This window comes from Cupressus sempervirens, chromosome 2, assembly GCF_028749045.1.
Source record: "Cupressus sempervirens isolate cs-2001-9-10 chromosome 2, ASM2874904v1, whole genome shotgun sequence".
Classification (NCBI taxonomy): domain Eukaryota; kingdom Viridiplantae; phylum Streptophyta; class Pinopsida; order Cupressales; family Cupressaceae; genus Cupressus; species Cupressus sempervirens.
In genome coordinates, this window is record NC_143119.1 from 354,321,538 (window position 1) to 354,342,566 (window position 21,029).

At 36.7% G+C, this 21,029-nt stretch overlaps 1 protein-coding gene across 2 annotated transcripts in view; it reads left to right on the forward strand.

Moving 5' to 3' along the window:
• Positions 1–436: 436 nt before the first annotated feature.
• LOC149572594 (uncharacterized) overlaps positions 437–21,029 on the forward strand; it is a 42,290-nt gene continuing 21,697 nt past the window's right edge. For both annotated transcript variants that reach the window (XM_089813699.1, XM_089813698.1), the window contains exon 1: positions 437–734. The gene's annotated coding sequence lies outside the window, so the exon portion shown is untranslated. The remainder of the gene's footprint in view (positions 735–21,029) is intronic.

Sequence of the window (21,029 nt, forward strand, 5' to 3'; positions counted from 1 at the left end):
TTTTAAATGTAGTTTTTTAATATTTATGAATATGCTCTACTTTTGATCAAATTTCTAATTTTATTAGCATAGAGCAAAAGAGTAAAACTATAAATTGAATAACAATTAATATAACATATGACTATTGATTATTGATAATTTTTTTATTTTAAACATTTTGAATATATTATTAAGATCATTTCTTCCCATTCAATCTATCCTAAATCAACTATCGACAACCTCAAACCAACTTTACCAATCAAACATATATTATTCTTATAAATTAAATAAAAAAATTCTGATAATTCACCTTGTCAAATGATCCGAAATCTATTTGGTGAGGCTAATTGTTAAGACCTGTCTATTATAAGAATGATGTTCAATACAAATCCGTACACCCGAAAAAGGATTTTCCCCGGCGTAAGCATTATAACCATCTCTACCGTGGAATTACATCGATGTTTGTTTCTTCCCAAATTGCAACACAGAAGTGTAGCTACAGACTTAGAAAGCTAAAAATTTCGGCATCCATACAAATAGGTTGAGGTCTTTGAGACAGCATCAGATTGAAGAGCACACGGACTGGATTGAAGAGCTCGCATACTTAACAACATAGCAAATAGAAGCATATTTGTATCAGTAAAAATGTATTCGATGAAAGGAGGGTGTAACTATAGTTGTCAGCTGCAAACATTATCTTATCTGTGCCCACAGATCACATCTATTTCATAGCCAACGCTATACGATTTAATCAGGTCAGTAATTTAATTTCACATATCTTGGCCATAGTTTTTGAACTTATTGATGATTTTCGGATTTCAATTAAAAACTTATGCGACCCAATATTGTTGCTGCGATTGGGTATCCCTTTTGCATCTTTTTGTTGTCCAAAGTTTTGCTTTTCTTGATAAACTCGATGGGCTTAATTCGATGTATTATGTAATGTAATGCCCTGGCCTATGACTTAGTTTCCAGAATTAAAATGAATTTGAAGATTTAGCTTGCCAAGGGGAGGCTGGGGTGGTTTGGAGTGTTAGTGAGGGGCGCTGTTCAGGATTAAATTGCCCCAACTTTAGTAAAGCTGTCTAAAACTCCAGTCCACGTGTGGTGAAGCTGTGGAATATTGATTATGATTCAATTGCGACTCTTTTCACAAATCTAGGTAGTGTTACAAGGCAGTCCATCATCTCACTCATTTAATTGTTATATGAAATTTGGTTTATAAAGAATTGGGTCATTTGCTAGTGACGTCGATTGCCATTAGGGGTTTTGTTGGTTGGAGGAGTTTGGCCTCGCTTTTGATATTAAATTCTCTCATCAATTGCCTAGTTTTAACTTTTCCCATTCTCTGAGTATCTCATCTGGGTACATGTATTCCTAATACTCATTATAAATAGGTTGTTCGAGTCTTTTCTGATCCCGACGAGGATCATAAATACCATATGTCTAACACAACTATATAACGCGGGTAAATGAACTTGATGCAAGTAGGACATCACACAAATTCCTTTCTCATAAGAACACCACAAATTACAATAGAAATGTAATCAAATATAATAAAAAATCTGCAGGTGAAACTCTATATTTTCATTCATTCAATCTTATAAATGAAACATTATTTGCCTAAGTCTGCTATTACATCAATAGTGACCCAAAACAACAGACATAACAAGAAAGAGCTACAGAAAATATATCTTCTTGAAGTGCTCTTTTTGTTTGTGAAACTTGCTCTTTAACCACCAAATCTTTAAAAGTTGCCTGTTGGAATCTGCAATGGATTCATAAAATCATTTGCTGCTGCAATAAAACCTCCATAACCAGCAAAACATGGGTTCTGAATTCCCCGCAAAAGCCAAGTGCCAACACCTTTTCACTCCAATTTCTTAAGAATGACCCAAATTAAGAGTTGTATAGCTTAAATTGCGAAGGATGTTTTTAATAATTAGATTATAGTAACTCCCCTTGAAGGTACAACATGCTAGGAAAAGCCTCAAATTGTTTTTTGAGAAAATGTATTAAATGCCCCAAAATGCATTTTCAAACTACTCTTGCAAAATTGTCAAAATTAAAATGCCAACTGGACTCCCACTCCTCACAGTAGGGGCTCAAACTGGATAAAGAGGTCAAATGAACTTGGGCATGCAGATTCTCAACTGGTACAAGTAAGGAGCATTTAACGCCTTGTCATAAAGCAAGCAGTAACTCACTAAAACCCATGCCAAGATGGGTATTTTTGAATTTCGAACTCCTAAATTACCTCCTACACTATCTTCCACATAAAAAATGCATCAACCATGGTGTTAGAAATAGTAATTTCTACTAAGAATTAATTGTCAGTCATTAGATGTTTCTAGATTATTAGGTTTTGGTTTAGGGTGTGTCAGCTAAAGTATTTTTCAGAAGTTTGAGTTGGCTGTAGTATTTTCCAGAAATATGTAGGTATTTTGTCTTGTCGGCTAATGCTAGATTTCTCTAGAATATTATAAGCTTGCCTATAAAAAGGCACTATGAACTCATTTGAAATCATGGTGAATGAAATATAATATATTTTATTGTGCCGCAGCACATTGTGTTTGGTGTTTTGTTATTTTCCTGTGCCTCTGCCCATCTATTAGATTGGTATCAGAGCAAGGTTAAGAAGAGGAGTTTGAAGGATTGTGTGTAAGGAGGATTGCAGCAGAAAAAGGGGATAGAAAGTTATTGTGAGATCCAGTCAGGTTGAACAGAATTGCTGACTGTGATAAAAGAGAAAGCGATATTTTAGTGCAGTCAATGTGTGAAGGTCATATAGTGAAGATCATATCTACTGAAATAGAGAAGTGTTGGATTGTTGTTGTCTGCCAATGGGTCAGATCATGTGGAAGTTTTGAGTCGGAAAGATGCCAATTCAGATTTCATTGAAGAAAAGGAATGTATTACCCAAAGAATTGTTGGTGTATCGGAAGAAAGAGCGAGCATTGATTTGGAGCCACTAGTTTGTGGAAGAGACTGTTGAAGTGTTTGCAGAACACATTGAGTCTATGAAAAGAGATCACAATCAGGAACTCACCATCATAGAGGAGTGTCCATAAAAATGAATCACGGTAAGCATGAAATTTGATGTTGACAAAGGTTTTCGTATTTCTGTTTTAAGGAGTTTGAATTTTCATTTGACAGATTTGAGTTTATTAAAATGAGAAAACAAGGTAAAAGAGTGTTAAAGAAAATATAAATTTGACTCTTGAGAGAGATTGTTTAAAAGAGAAATTATTGAAACTAGAGACATAAAAGTTTGCAATGATTAGAGAGAGGTTAGAAGAAAAATGTAGACTTTTAAATGAAATTAGTGAATATAAAGAGAGAATGGAAGAGCTAGAGGATAGGCTAAAATTTGCGGAAGAAGTACAGAATTGGTAGGTGAAGGAAACATGCAAACTTAGAGAGCAAAATAAAGAATTAGAAGAAATGTTAAAGTTATTTGATGATGCTGAAAAAAAGAACAAAGTTTTAGAAGAAAATGTTAAGAAATTGGAAGAGAAAAATAATATGTTAAAAAAGGAATTGTCTACTTTGAAACAAGAGAAAGAATGTTTGAATGTGAAACCATTTGTATGTGATGTATCTTGTGACACAAATGATTTGAGTGATTATGGGATTGAGAAATGTGATTTTGTTGAAGTTGTTTGCAAAAAAAGAGTGTAATGATGAACATGAAAATTGTATTGATAGAACTTCTAGCTATGAAAATATTGGTTTGAAGATTATGGAAAGAATGGGTTTTAAAGGTAAAGGTCTAGGAAAGGATGAACAGGATTAAGGAATCCATTTGAGACTACAGTCAGGCCAAAATATGCAGGTCTTGGATATAATGCAAGCAGTGGAAAGATAAATAAAAGTTCAAGAGAATCAATTGAAAGCATAAAGATTGTGCAATGTTCACACTGTAATAGGAAAAGGCATACAAAGGATAGATGTTGGGATATACATCCTTGTAATATTTGTGGCTTGAAAAATCATTGTGATAAGACATGTTGGAATAAAGAGTGCAATAAAGATTTTATGGCAGGTTGCATCAAAATGGATTGTGGATGGAGCTATGGATCAAATTGGCAAAGAATTGCAGGAATGATAAGAAGTTTATTCAAGTATAAGAAGAAATGTAGCAACATTGGGAAACTGATTAGAGCAAGGCATCAAAGAGGCAAAAGGTTATTAGTAAACCCTGTCACTGGCATTTGTGATAGATGAGGCAAGATTATCAAGATTATCAGTGGATCCTATGAAAAGAGGAAATCGTTGGCAGCCAATTGCTGACAAAATGTTTGTAGAAATTAAAGGCTGCAGCCTTGGAAGACACTACTCATGCATTAACAGATATGAAGATTACATGACACATTGGAATTTGTATGCAACGAAATTTGATAGTAGAAATTAGGGAGGAGTGTTAGAAATAGTAATTTCTACTAAGAATTAATCATCCATCATTAGATGTTTTTAGATTATTAGGTTTAGGTTTAGGGTGTGTCGGCTGAAGTATTTTCCAGAAGTTTGAGTCAGCTGTAGTATTTTCCAGAAATATGTAGATATTTTGTCTTATCTGCTAATGCTAGATTTCTCTAGAATATTGTATGCTTGCCTATAAAAAGGCACTATGTATTCATTTGAAATCATGGTGAATGAAATATAATATATTTTTATTGTGCTGCAGCACATTGTGTTTGGTGTTTTGTTATTTTCCTGTGCCTCTGCTCATCCATCACGTGGATGCTTTTGCATCAGACACCTAGGGCAGACATAAAATGTTTCCCGACTCATACTTAGAAACATTTGTAGACCTATGCTTGTCTTAGATTCACTTCTTTTCTTTGTCCATTGGTATTTTCCTGTGCATCACTTTCTGCAACCTCATAACATTTTTCTCTTTCATCTTCACCCTTCTTTTATCATTGATAACATTCTAGTATCAACTTTTATTTGCCACTAACACAGTCTATCAGAATTTGTTCCCATAAGGGTAGTCTCAAGGGTAAGTCTTGATGGTTCTTGGTTGGGGGTGCTTGGGCTGGAGCTTTTTTCTGGCCTTTTCTATGGTTTTTGGCTGCTTGCTGGCTGTTTTCTTGCAGTTTTTGTTTTAGGTTATGGAAGTGTTACTAAATTTTTGCACAGAAATTTAGCTCTAGAATATTATCATTTCAAAAGATTTCATACAAATGCACATGTCAATTTGGTGCAGTTCATTTCTATTACAAATTATGTTCATTATGAGCCAAACTGAAATATGTTAAATGATTCTTTGTATTAATCATTCAATGATAAGTACAATTGATATTAGCATCTCATAGATGAAACAGCGAAGCTGAATGTAATGTTCTCCCACACAAGCTATGTGAGTGGCTTTCACTATGAAAAATGATCCTATTCTATGCAAGTGAAAGTCTATAAAGAAATGAAATAAAAGAGTTCAAGAGTCATAAGGAGCCAGTCATTGCCTGGTTATGACTGGCCGGTTGCTTGCATGGCTGCCATGTGCTTTCTGGTTCATCAGTCGCTTCAGCTTTGGGGTCCTGCAGTGAAATGAGAAAATGAGTTAGATCATATGATCGAAGAAATGCCAGCTCACCTCCTCTCAAATGCTCAAGTATTTCATTTTTCTACGAAGTACTTGCATAGGACAGAAAATGAAATCATTAAAGCTCATGAACAAACATTTGCAATAAAAATCAACTGCACATAGATATCAAAGGGACATGTTTTTATATAAAATCTTTTATATGTGTTATTCTTTTGATTACAAATGTTGGGAAATCATTTATAGAATCAAGCATTAAAGGGATGAACTACATCAGTTTGAAACCTTTTGTTTGGATTTACAGAGTAAACAATAAGAGAAATCAGCAAGTTAAATACAAGCAATATGAAACTGTGCAACAATGGCCAATTACTAGTGAGGAAAAAATGTCAGTCAAAAAATCTTAACAGTATATGCAAGAAAAGAGTGTCTAAGCAGATTGAGTATGGCAAACCAGAAGGTTTAAAATACAGCACAAGAAAAGAGATGCATGAGAAAGAAGCGTGGTATGAAATGACAGGGTGATGAAAGGTAGAGGTGTGATGCTACAGGAATCCAAATTGTGGGTAGACAGTGCTGATGAAGCAATTGGGGTGTAATAATGCGGTCATTGCATTCAAGTGCCAAAAATTAAAGAGATAAGTAATAATAGTGCTAACGAAAAAAGCAAAACTGTGTATAGGAATCTCTCTGCAAATAAGAGCTGAAGTGTTGATTCATCCATCTTGAATTTAAACACATAAGGTGGGCTTATTGCTAACTGTTTGAAGCCATTCATTTAATAAAATATATAGCATGAAAATAATGGAATCAATGCTTTTCGCTATTTGCATATCTCAAAAAGATATATATAACTACAGAAAATGCAATGAATTTTCTAAAAAACGATATTTGGAGAAGTCTCAGCCAAAGTACAGAAATAGTTTTTAGCTTATAGAGGAGAGAATATCAAACCTCAGAAGAAGAGAACACAACAAACTCTCAAGAAGAAACTTTTGTTGCTACAAACCCAAGTTGGGTCTAAGACCATCAGAAAGGCAAGAAGTGAAAGAACCTTCATTGCCATAATGAAAATACAGAAATACCCAGAAAGTGTTTTGCTCCTATTCATTTGAATATCCCAAATTTTCCAAATACCCATCAGCAGGTCTAAATGGCTATAAATCTTAGCAAAATGGCTATCTACAGTAGCTGTATGTTCACAAATGGTGACCAAAATAACAGAAAAAGAATACCTACAAGAGGAATGAAGCCTCGCCATCAGAATGCCCAGGTAGCAGTTCAAGACAGTCAGTCATGGCAAACATTTTTGGCTCATTAACTAAAAGTCACATAATAGATGCTGTCCAATTAATAGTGACGATACAATAAACTCCAGATCCGGCCAAGAAAAATACAAAGAATCATTATTAGAGCTCACGGCCAGGAAAGAGATCTCCGACAAATGAAAGCAAAACCTCAGCCACGGGTCATCCAATGAAAGAAATAAGCCAAAAAACACGCAAGTTTTGCTATAGAAAACTAATGCTGAGAATACAGATGCAAGAAAACCCTTATGTATGGTGGTTAACCTATATACAAACATGGAGGAAATTACAAATATCTGAACTATCAGTAAAACGTCTATATCATCTACAACCAAAATACAAAAATCTGTAATCAATAATGGTGATGCAGGAGCATCCAATGGTGTAAGGGCAATCTTGTATCACCCAAAAATATGCTTAGTGTTAGTATCTGTTTAATGTGTTTGTATTTTTGGATACCCTTTTGGGTCAAATAGAGATTTCAACTCTCATAGTTCCACCATTGATTTTCTGGGTTAGTGTTTTTGAGCACCTCGGATACGTGCCGGTGCAGAAAAAAGGTTATTTTGTAATTGAGCCATAATTATGATGAGTTAGAAGGTATAAGTTGGAGGGATGATTGTACTTGTAATTTAAAGTATTCTAGATAAAGAATCAGGTTAAAAGACTTTATGGTTATTGCAGTTTTAAGTTGCCCAAAGACCCCTTAAGAATGCTTCAAAGTCATATTTGAGGTACTAAACGGCCTTGTACAGGCCCGAAAAATAGTGGATGAGCGAAGTTGGTTTATAGGGCTATAGAGCACTTGGAGAGCTTTTCAAAAATGTAAATGGTTCGTCAATCGAAGTCCCGGATCAAAAGTTATGCCTCCTGGAAGTTGGACTACCATTTCTGGATTTTTTAAATTTTGCATCGACTTCTGATGTGTCTTCTAGAACCTTTTTCTTTGGCGGTGGATGCTAAATGGCATATTCTAAAATGTATTCCTAACCCTAAATCTAATTTGGGTTACTTAAGATCATTTTTTGCATTAAGGCAATTTTTGTGGAGTTTGTGAGAAGGTACTATGAGAAGAGTTTTTCTTCAGAATCTGATAGTATTGTAAGCCTATAGGGCATGTAGTTGAGCCTATTTTCGCTGAACTAAATGTAATAGCATATAATATTTGATAATAAAACTCTCCTTTTCTTGTTGTATTCATCTTGTCTTGGGTTATGCTCTCATCAAGTGGTATCAGAGCGGGAGTTCTGGAGTGTGTAGACAGAGCGCTGACTATGAGGCATTTTGCACTAGGTCTGTGTTGTTGTGGGTTTTGAGATAGTGAGAAGATGCCTCCACAAAGAGAACATGGTGGAAGGGCTAGAGGTTTTCCCCTTGAGGTTAGAGCCCTCTAGAGACAAGTTAGGGCATTGCAAGAGGAGATCTGTTGAGGGATGAATCTTGTTGTAGGGGATGAAAGTGAGGAGGAAAATGAAGAAGGAACTATTGTACAAGAAGGGGAAGAAGAAGGAGAAGTCCTAAACCAGGCAGAGGAAAAGCCTTTTAGGGCCATTGCCAAGCTGGGAAAAAGTCCTAAATTTGAAGTCAAAATGTTTTTGGGAAATCTAAACCCGGATGAGTTGATTGATTGGATCAATGAGCTGGAGGAATATTTTGAGTATGAGGATATAGAGGACCCTGATAGGGTTAAGTTTGCGAAGGCCAAATTGAAAGGCCATGCGAAAATCTGGGGGCAAGAGATTCAGTTAGAAAGGAATAGAAGAGGGAAGGAGAAAATTACAAGATGGGATCGAATGGTAGACAAACTAAAGAAGCAGTTCGTTCCTGTTGACTATGAGTTTGATTCGTTCAAGAAGATGCAAGGGTTAAAGCAAGTTGGAAAATTTGTCCAAGAATATACAAAGGAGTTTTACTGAGTCCTTATTAGGATGGGGCATGTGGAAGTAAACAAGGAGAAGGTTGCCCGTTACCTTAATGGGTTAAGATCTAGCATTCAAGAGGAGCTAAGTTTGGTTAGAATGACTAGCATTGAAGAGGCATACTAGTTTGCCTTGCGAGTTGAGGAGAAGCTAAACAAAAAGTTCGATGGAATGCAAAGAGGGCACAATCAAGGAGGGAGGGGCGGTGGTAGATCATTCAGAGGTTGAAATGAGGACCAAAAGAAAAATGAAGATGTGGGTACCAACTGAAACTAGAGGAATGAGGGTTTGAACTGCTCCCGTGATCAAAATTTGGAGACCAAAGAGGAAGAGGTAGAGGAAGTGGACAAGGTTCGGGAAGAGGAGGCTTCTGTGGTACATTTTTTCACTACAACGAAGAAGGCCATTGCACCCATGAGTGCCCTCAACGCCAAGGAAGGACAGATAGGAGAGTTGATGGTCAAGCTAGGTTTGCTCATGTGAATGATGATGCTAAGTCATCGCATTTAGAGGATGTAGAAAGAGGAGAGGTTTTTGTTAATGAAAGGGTCTTGTCGAGGAGTGAGACTGAACCTAGACAAAGGAGCAATCTGTTTCGTACCAGGTGCAAGTGTGAGGGTAAATGTTGTGATGTGATTGTTGATGGTGGGAGCACTGCCAACTTGGTGTCAGAGGAGATGGTCTCAAAGCTAAAGTTGAAGAGGGAGAAACACCTCCATCTATATTGGATCTCTTGGGTGCAGAATGATCATAAGGTCTTGGTTAGCAAACGATATTTGGTAAAGTTCAAGATTCGGAGTTACCATGACGAGGTTCTTTGTGGCCTCATCGCGATGGATGTATGCCAATTGTTGTTGGGAAGATCGTGGCAGTTTGATAGGTGTGCTATAGATGATGGTCATGCAAATACATATTCTTTGATGAAGGATGGAGTTCGTCACAAGTTGAAGCCCTTGATAAAGGAGGATGAAGAGGTATGCAGTAGTGCTAGGGTATGTCTTGTTGATGGAAGAAATTTTTTGGATAGCATGAAACATTAGCATATGTGTTATGCTGTAATTCCTAGAAAGAATAAGGAATGTAGTAGTGAAGTTCCAGTTGAAGTTTTAGGTTTATTAAGTGAATATGGAGATGTCATCTTTGATAATGACCTAGAGGGGTTGCCACTGGTAAGACAAATCACTCATCAAATAGATTTAGTCCCTGGAGCTAGTTTTCCTACCAAGGCTTCTCATAGGATGACTCCTACTGAGACTGAGGAGCTGAACATACAAGTTTAGGAGTTGTTGAGGAAAGGTCTGATTTGAGAGAGCTTGAGTCCATGTGTAGTACCTGCAGTACTGGCACCAAAGAAGGATGGAGAGTGGAGGATGTGTATAGACTCTCGAGCTATAAACAAGATAACCATCAAGTACTGGTTTCCTTTGTTAAGGATGGATGATCTTATGGACTGCTTGAGTGGAACTCAGTACTTCAAAAAGGAGTTAGTCTATTTAGGGTTTGTTGTATCAGAGAAGGTGAAAGTCATCCTTAAATGACCTAGTCCAAGGTCTACCACTGAGGTGAGGTCATTCCATGGTTTGGTTAGATTTTACATGAAGTTCATTAGGAATTTCAGTAGTATATGTGCATCACTAATTGAAACAATGCAAGGGGATAGAAAAGAGTTCAAGTGGACTACTGGAGCTGCAAGGAGTTTTGAGTTGCTAAAGAAGAAGGTGACAGAGCAACCTATGTTGTCACTTCCTAATTTTAACAAAGTGTTCTAGGTGGATTGTGATGCTAGTAGTAGCGCTATTGGGGCTGTGTGAGCTAATAAGGTAAGCCTATTGCCTATTTTAGTGAAAATTAAATGATGCAAAGAATAAGTATTTTGTTTATGATTAGGAGTTCTATGCAATAGTTCAGGCCTTAAAGAAATGGAGGCATTATTTGTTGCCTAAGGAATGTCTTGTATACTTGTCATCAGGCATTGCAGTACCCCGGGTGGATTGTGATGCTAGTGGTAGCGCTATTGGGGCTGTGTGAGCCAATAAGGTAAGCCTATTGCCTATTTTAGTGAAAATTGAATGATGCAAAGAAGAAGTATTTTGTTTATGATTAGGAGTTCTATGCAATAGTTCAGGCCTTAAAGAAATGGAGGCATTATTTGTTGCCAAAGGAATGTCTTGTATACTTGTCATCAGGCATTGCAGTACCTAAATAGCCAAGGTAAATTGAATCAAAGACATTTGAAATGGGTAGAGTTCTTGTAGAGCTATACATTTGTATTGAAACATAGAAGTGAAAGATCTAATAGGGTTACATATGCATTAAGTAGGAGACAATTGTTGCTGACAGAAATGTAGGTTGAAGTGGTTGGGTTTGATGAACTCAAGAATCTGTACCCTAAGGATCCTGACTTTGTAGAGGCTTGGAAGGCTTGTAAAGAACCTGCTACTCTAGATAGGACTAGGTGGTTGGATTACATGATCCAAGATGGTATGTTGTTCAAAGGCAGTCAACTATATATTCCAAAGAGTTTCATGAGGGAGAACTTGATCAAGGAGAAACATAGTGGAGGGATGGCAAGACACTTTGGTCGAGATAAGACCATTGCCATTATTAGTGAACATTATTTTTGGCCTCAATTGTCATAGCATGTGAAGAAGTTTGTGCAGATTTGTTGAGTATGTCAGACAACCAAAGGAGTTAGTTTGAATAGCGGACTCTATCAGCCATTTCTTGTTCCATCAAAGCCCTTGGAGGACATAAGTATGTATTTTGTTCTTGGGTTGCTAAGGACACAAAGGGGTAATGACTCAGTATTTGTGGTGGTTGATAGGTTCTCCAAGATGGTGCATTTCATTCCATGCCACAAGACTCATGATGTAGTGCATATTGTAGATTTGTTTTTCAAAGAGGTGGTGAGGCTACATGGTCTCCCAAAAAGTGTTGTTTCTAACAGACATAATAAATTTGTTGGGTATTGTTGGAGGACTTTGTGGAAGAAGTTGAAGATAGAATTGAAGTCCAGTTGTGCACATCATTCGCAGATTGATGGACAAACAAAAGTGGCGAATAGAAGTCTAGGCAATTCGCTGAGATGTTTAGTAGGAGATAAGCCCAAGGGATGGGATTTGATTCTACAGCAAGCAAAATTTGCTTACAATAATTTTGTCAATAGGAGTATTGGTAGATCACCATTCCAAATTATGTATAGGAGTAGTCCGAGGACTGCACCAGAGTTGAGGAAGATGGAACAAGGAGAGAAGACTAGTGCTGAGGTAGAAGACTACGCTAAACATGTTAAGAACCTACATGAGGAGGTACATGCACATATTACCAAGATGAACCTATTATATATGGCTAGAGTAGATCAAAAGAGGAGACATAAGGAGCTCTAAGACGGGGATCTGGTTATGGTGTACTTGAGGAACGTTTTCTAGTGGGCACTTACAACAAGCTGAAGATGAAGAAATTTGGTTGTTGCAAGATTTTGAAGAAGCATGATTTAGGAAATGCATACGAAGTGGAGTTGCTAGATGGGATCCATCTTTCCCTTGTTTTCAATATTGTAGACTTAACGACATATCATGATGATGGTGCAGAGGAGGAGTTGATGCTAAAGTCCTGTCCTACTCCTACTTCTGAAAAGGAGGAGATTGAAGAAATTCTAGATAGTCGTGTAGGTCGGAGCACCAGAAATATGCAGTATGAAGAGTACCTAGGGAAGTGGATGGAACAACCATTGAAAGATTCAACCTGGCTATCAAAGACGAAGGTTGCCTGTTTGTATTTTCCTCTACTAGTTATAAAGTGACAGGGTCACTTTTCAATTTACTCTGGGTGTCTAATGTAGGAGCATCCAATCGTGTAAGGGCAATCCTGTATTGCCCAAAAATATGCTTAGTGTTAGTTTCTATTTAATGTGCTTATATTTTAGGAGACCCATTTGGGCCAAATAGAGATTCCAACTCTCATAGTTCCACTATTGGTTTTCTGGGTTAGTGTTTTTGAGCACCTTGGGATATTTGCCCGTGGAGAAAATAGGTTATTTTGTAATTGAGCCATAATTATGATGAGTTAGAGGGTGTAAGTTGGAGGGATGATTGTACTTGTAATTTAAAGCATTCTAAAAAAAAATCAGGTCAAAAGGCTTTACGTTTTGAAAGCTAGTGCAGTTTTAAGTTGCTTGGGGACCCTATAAGAATGCTTCAAAGTCATATTTGAGGCTCTAAACGGCCTTGCACGGGCCCAAAAAATGGGGGACGAGTGAAGCTGGTCCATAGGGCTAGAGAGCTTTCCGAAAACGTAAACGGTTCGTCAATTAGAGTCTCGGATCAAAAGTTATGCCTCTTGGAAGTTGGAGTGCCATTTCTAGATTTTTCTAATTTTGCACTGACTCTTGATGTGTCTTCTAGAACTTTTTGCTTTTTAGAAATAGATAATACTGAGAGGGGGGGTGAATCAGTATTCTACAAACCTTTGCCCACAACTGAATATTGTTAATTACTTTATAACTTGCATATGAAAATAAATCAACAATTCTGAACAGTAAATATAACCGTGCACATAGAGAACTCATAACACCATTATTTGTTAATTAGTGAAACCCTAGCCAAGGGAAAACCCTGGTGGGGATGATACTCACTAGATGATTCACTAAACAATAGGATCCTGTTAAGGATATTGAACCTGTTAGGAGTCTATGAAATACATATAGCATCTCGAGTCCTTGTTAGAGGACTAGGCCTTGTTAGAAGCATCAACCCTGTTAGGAGTTGGTAGATCAAATACAAAGTATGCAAGAAGAGCTTGGTGCCCTAACATGCAATTATGCAATTTAGTTTCTCACAAAAATAGATATACATACAATACTTTTTGTCTATTGTAATTCGCACTTGCTCTGATCATACATTAGATGTAGTTTGCATATCATCTCATTGACTTCACACCAGTCACAAATGTCGCATAGATCATACATATGTCACACACTTATCTTCGCAAGATAAGATCTTTACTTATACCTCGCACATTCATAATTCATTGCTTAGTCGGCTTTCATGCTTTCACATGCTTGGCATAATATAAAATAACTTATGGAATAATATCCACATAGTTGGCTCATATGACAGTAATTATTTTGTTACCAAAATAATCCCTTAAGCCGTACAACTCTGATTACTGGTATGCTTTGTTCTGCTCTGTTAGATACCTGTACTGGTATTTTAACTGTAACTTGTGCCGTATTGTTCGTACACACCTTCACTCTAGCATACGTCATTATGACACTATCATAGCGCTTTCCTCAACTGTGCATAAACTAACTCTCAATGAGTCGTCTGTACACATCACATCTGCTCTCTATGTTACTGCAAACTGTTTAACACTTAGACAATTTTGTATCTCTAAATGCATAAATGAAATGCTAAATACATGTTACCATAAATGACAACTCTCAAGACATTTATCTGACCATATTGCTAACACTGCTTTGATGGTGGATGCTATATGGCATATTCTAAAATGTATTGCTAACCCTAAACCTAATTTAGATTACTTAAGGTCATTTCTTGCATTGTAAGGACATTTTTTGTGGAGTTTGGGAGAAGGTACCGTGGGAAGGGTTTTTCTCCAGAATCTGATAGCATTGTAAGCCTATAGGGCATGTAGTTGAGTTTATTTTTGTTGAACTGAATGTAATAGCATATCATATTTGATAATATAAATTCTTCTTTTCCTATTGTGTTCATTTTGTCTCGGGTTGTGCCCTCATCAAATGGCTTCAATGTCTATGATAATGTCAGAATCACAAAGACTCAAGCCAATAGAAGGGCTTACCTTCATTGAATGAAAATGGAAGCTTCATCGATTCCACTTTCACTAAACAGCAACAGACAAATGACAGAATGAAAGTCTCTAAATGACTAACTCCAAATCTGACCATCAAAGTGCAGTAGATGTAAAACTATATGCTCAAAACCCTTGTAATGGAAGCATCCTCCAATAATGGCAACATAATATGAAAGCATCATAGTGGCTACTAACAGATTTTCCAGATACCTGTAAACAACTTCAAAATTTCCTCAAAATTCACCAGCTGTGCTAAAAAACACATAGCACAACTCCAAATCCGGCAACAGAGTAGAAACCCTAGCAAAGACAACTCTTCATTCTCGAACTCTTCTGACTACTCACGACAAAAGCAAAAATGAATAAGATGAGGTTTTGAGAACGATAATGTATTATTTCCTTAAGTCAAAGTTTATATTATTTTGAAATCTGATGCATTTGGTGGGATTCTATTTCCCATATTATGTGCCTTCTATATGGCTACGGGTCATATGTTTAAGTTTTAATTAACACTTGTTATGTTTTGCATATTATATGTGAAATAAAGATATATAATAGTGTTTTTATAAACTATTTTATATTTTTATTATTATGTGAGTCCTTAGAACATGTGTTGATTTTTTCTATATGACTCATTGTTTTATTGTTGTGATTAGCACTCAAATTAAATTTGACATGTGTCTAAGGAGGGAAAGGAGGAAAGATATTAGGCGAAGACTAAGTTTTATGAATCTGATGGTGTTATGAGGGAGTCGAATTTGACTTTGCCTAGTCAATTTGGGGGTCTTTGATCAGTTGGAATGTCTTGTGGGCAGTTTCGAGTGAGTCATAGGTGTTATTATGACTTAGTGGGGGTTATCAGTCAGTCAGTCATCATTTTGATGAGTATTGACTCCTTTTTTGGAGGCTTTTTTCATGGATTCGACCCCAAGGGTTTTGTACATAGTCTTTTGGACTCCTTTTGATTGGGGAGTTCTGATTATGTAGAAAAAGGCTTTTGAGATGATTTTGTCCTTAGTGGTTTTTCCTTGATATATTTCTGTAACTCATTTTCGGATTTGAAATACAATTGAATCATTTTGTGGCAGTTTCTTTCATGAAATCTAACCTTCTTTCCTTTCTGTTTGTGTTTGAAAATGTTTGATTGATAAAGTGGAAATTGAATCTTAAGATTCCTTGTTATTTTGTCTCATCCATCACCTAGTTGTAATTTGTACTTTGTTTGCAGGTTATATCGTGTCTGATGTTTTGGGATAGTTATGTGAATGCCTCATTTTCCTCAACTCTCATTGTCAGACCTTATCATGAAATATTGATGCAAACCAGTAGAGGATTGAAGTGTTTGTCAACAAGGAGGGTCGTACTGTTTGTTAATAGTCATATCTTCAATATTCATAAGTTTTGATGTATCACCTATTAGCTAGGTTCAGATTTTTAAGGTTTTCTATTTGCATCTTCTCCCATTTTTCCTATCAAATCTAGTTTGTTTCAGTATTCAAAACTTAGGTGATTATTATAAGGAGCTAGCCCATAAACCAGAGATTCACTCAATTCAATAGGAAAAGGCCACAACCTATGAGTGATTCAATGTTACTTGAAATTTCCAGTTCATTTCAGTAAGTTTGGTAGGGTGCAAATTTCAGGAGTTAATAGGGAGCCTATTGGTAAAACCCATGTTTTAGGTTATGGGAACCTTTAATTCCCATGGCTGTCTAGTGGTCTCAATTTTCTATCTTTTGATAACGTTTTGGTTTTGGGTTCCACATCTATTCAAAATCTGTTTGTAAAGAGTTTCAGGTCACTTCAAAGTCTGTTTTTAACTTAATAAAAAACATAGTGCATCAAAATTAGAACAAACATCTGAATTCATACCTTCTCCTTCAACAAAATAAATGTTTTCATTTATGTTGAGATAATGGGTGTTGCACACATTGCATAATATTGTTATATTGTATTACTTTATTTTATTATGTAATGTTGTATCTAGGAGTACCTAGATGGATATGCAACATGTAAAGATTCTCATGGGATATATTTGATGAGTTGTATTGTAACATTGTGATATTATTTCATGTAATTATTTAATATTGGAGAAAAAATTAAATTTTCAATATTAAATGTGGGGTCAATGGGTTAGGTAGCATATGGTTTATGTAATACCACTTGGTGGTTTTGTGGGACATGCTACTATATAAGCAACCACAAGGGTAGTTGTTGAGAGAGTGTGACAAGACAAAAGACAAAAGGGGAAAGAGTTGAGCGAGACAAGGCTTGACATGTTAGACAATGGAGCATCTGTGAAAGTTGGAAGTATGACAGGAGATGTGTAAATTCATGCTTGTTCACATAGATTGCTCGGTTGTGGCTATGGCTTTGAAGGCTTCCATGGTTGTATTGCAATGGTATTTTTTTGCTAAATAATACATAGTGATAGATGCTTTTGGAGGTTGGGTTTTTCCTTCAATGAGGGTTTTCCAAGGTATATCTTGTGTCACAATTTTTTGTGAGTATGTTGTCTATTCTCTTGCATGTGGATTTTAATTGCATATCTATTTCAGATTTATTATGGGTCATGTGGAAACATTTATATTCTTTCTTGCAAGTTTCCTTAGAAGTGGTATCAGAGTTATGGTTTTATTATTGTAACCCTAGATTGAATCCATGAGAATGCATGAGAGGATAAAAGAAAGGGCAAGATATATGAGTTGTTTATTGGAGATTTGAGGGTTTTGAGTTTTCTATTATGATGAGATATTGGTAGATTTTGGGTATGTGAAATTGTTGGACAAAAGGGTTTTTCGGATGTTTCATTTAAATGAGGGTTAGTTTGGGGGGAGCTTGCAAAAATGACCTCATGGGCAAAAACATATCTCACCATTAGATCCAAGTTGACGTTTCCATAAATTTTGATATATAATATGCTCTAGTTTGGCCATGTTCAGAGGAAATGAAAGAGTTTTTTAGTTTCAGCTTGTGGTGGCCATCAAGTTTAATTCCGTCGGAATTTTTGTTGCAAAAAAAAAATTGCAGTGAAAATGGTAAAAAGATTGTCTTAGTAAAACAGTCATAACTTTCTCTCAGGATATTAGATTTTAGACTTCTTATAGGCATTGGAAAGCTAATTCAAAGCACTACAATTTGGTATAGGTTTGGTTTTGTGATTTTAACATTTTGTCAAGTTTTAAGAGCCCAAAAGTCAGATGTTATTAATTTTGAGCACAAATTATGGCATAACTTGGGCATACGGAGTTGGATTTTGGACTTCGAGTAGTCAATGGAAAGCTCTTGGAAATATCTACACATTGGTTCAGATCTGGTGCAGGCTTGGCATGGTTTATTTGGTGATATATTAATCTGAACAGTTTATGGTATATATTGACTATGGTAGCATTGTGAGTTTATGACATTGTATATTTTGGAGATTTAGATTTGATATCATTGTATACCCAGTTCATATTTTAGATTGGTCTCATGATTATATGGTTATCAGTATTTGGTTTGGACATGTATAATGACTTGGTGGGTCTACAAGTTGTGTAGTGTTGTGAGCGGTCTATACTTACATGTTGCATTTATAGCTTGGTTATGGGTTGTCTTTGCCCATTGTCTTTCATTATTGATGCATATTCAAATTGGTGGCTTGGATTTGGGTTGTCTATGCCCTAAGTCACATGATTTGCTGATTTTTTCTTCTTATAGAAAAGATGAGATGTTAAGAGGTACAGTCATGGTGGAGGATTATGGTTGTCTATTTTATGCTAATAGGTTGGGCATGTTGAGAGTTAGATGCTCAGTTCATGGATGTGATCACGGTGTTATAGATTTTGGCATGGCATGATTGGATATACAGGTTGGACATATTAAGAGTCAGATGCTCAGTTAATGGATGTGATCATGGTGCCATGGATTTTGGCATGACATGATTGGATATAGACGTACATCCTTGATGTTCATTGGCTTGGATATTTGATTTGGTTATGGTGGTATATCTTCTTGATTGAGGATCATGGTTATTTAGTTTCTTTTGAGGAGCTCATGATATGCATTTTGAGTTCTTTGATGGTTTGATGGTTTGATTTGTTCTCATGGTTAGAGGATGGCTTTTCATCATGATGTCATGGATAGCTTGGATAAACAGTTTAGTGGGAGCTTGTGACAGTGATGGGGTGACAGTGCAGGATTAGTTTCTGGTTTGGTTTGTATCTTCTTGGTTTGGAGATCTTAGTTTCACTTGGTACTAACACTTTGGTTGTGTGAGTGTAGACCTAGAGGATCTTCATGTAGGAGATGGATTTTATGATGCCATAGGTGACTTGGTACCACATTTGAGTGGGAGTTGTTGGCATTGATATATATTTACTGAGTGTTTGTAGATGTTGGAGGTTTGTCTTAGATCCTGTTGTTGCAGAAGTGTCTTTAACATTTGCATGGTGCACTTGTTATCTTCATGGTATGTGAAGATGGTTAGATCTTGAGGACTCATAGGGTTCTTGGTTATCTTCATGTTGTGTGGAGATGGTTCTTCATAGTGTGTGGAGATGGTTTTTTCTTCATGGTGTGTGGAGATGGTTGCATCTTGAGGACTTACAGGGTTCTTGGTAAAGGTGTGGTTTATGCTTTCATTTGACATGTTATCCTTGGTATGAGGATGGTTTCATTGTTATGTCATGGTATACTCTTGATACGCGTTTAGAGTTGTGACATGTTATGGTGTGTTCATATGGAGCATGTTATCTCTTTTGAGATGGTAAGATCCACCATCATGGATTAAAGTAACCATGTGCTTCATCCTAGTACGCGCAACAATATCAAAATATTCAGCATCTCAAACATGAATGTTCTCACCTCCTATTATGCCACTGCCACTGAACATACATAGGAGCCATCCGAAGAGAAAGCCACTCAACCTGTCGCATTAGAAAATCATAAAATCTTGTACCAACTGAAATGCCAAGCACAAAAACTTGATCCAAAGGTAATTACATGTATTCGTGGTTGTCGAAATATCCATAGCTGGTAAGATCCATGATTGTGCATTGCTCTCATGTCAGATTGCGAAGCCTTCCTAGCAAAATATGACAAACACTCATAGGCATTATATCACACATTATCTGATCGTAATACTTTCCTATATTAAACTTTACCAAGCTTTGTTCACTGACCAATACTTTCTTGTCATCTTATAGCCAAGCTATTGTATATGGATGCGAGTGTTTTCTCCTCTCTAGATGCAATTTATGGACCATCTCTCTAGAAACAAGATTGTTTGTGCTTCCGCTATCTATGATAAGATTACATACATTTTATTGACACTTGAATCTTGTTCTAAAAGGGTTCTTTCTTTGAATTGGCTCATTCAACAAGACTCTTTTGGTGACTAACACTTCTCCATTTTGACCATCCTTTGATCGTGAAGATTCAACTCCTTATTAACATTTGCAACTTCTTATTAACATTTGCAACTCTTTCTACTTGCGCACTTGTATCTGATATGATGTTCTGCAGCCCCCTCCACTGAACATTGGGCCGGTTGTTTATTCGATGTTCTATTGCTAACCTCTTTGGCCCTGTAGCTAGAGGGATAACTATTGTCTTGGAATATTGGGAAGGGCTACTGGGAAATCGGAGAATTGGACTTGCCTAAAAAGCATGAATGCCCCAATAGGCGCTCGATGAACGACCAAGTCGCCAACTATAGTTAGTTCAAATGCTCTCTAGTTGTTGATGCAGCCGGTCGACAAAGAGCCAATTAAGTAAACTAAGGCAAGGAGAGCGGGGTTGGCCTAATCTCGAGTCAATCCCTTCTTCCTTGATTGATTTTAGTGGGAACATGTGCCATAATAGCAAATCCTCCTTTCCCATCATTTACTTGCCTATTTTTTCTTTAGGGGGATATGGATCTCATTCGTGAAGAGGGGCGGGCGATGTAGGGGGACGCTTTTCTACAATCGCGTCACTTGGGCTAGTTTAGCTGAGGTGGGGCCTATATATTGATCACTAAAAATTAGTAGGTATTTTGCACACCCCTACAATAATATACCTCCTTGTGCATGCACAGGGGGGTAGATAGCAGTTATTACTTATAGAACACTGTTGAAATCCTAAAGCAAGTATTTATCCCCCCCATGCACAATGCCATCTACCTCTGCATGCACTAGAGGGGGCACCCTGCTGCCCCACCCCCCCATATTGTTATAGTTGAATAGTAGGGAATAATCTATTTAGGGAGCCCATAAAATTCTAGGGTAGGGGAATAATATACATAAAAGGGGCCACCTTGCATAATGGAATAAGTGACTGTTATTAGGTCACCCCAACTGACGCCATAGAATTTTAGGGGGGCTCGTGAAATCGGTGAGAAACTATTCATATTTTGAAAATGGCCGATGGCAGAATCAACGCCTACGTTTCACTCCTTTGCATCGTGTTCGATACCAATAA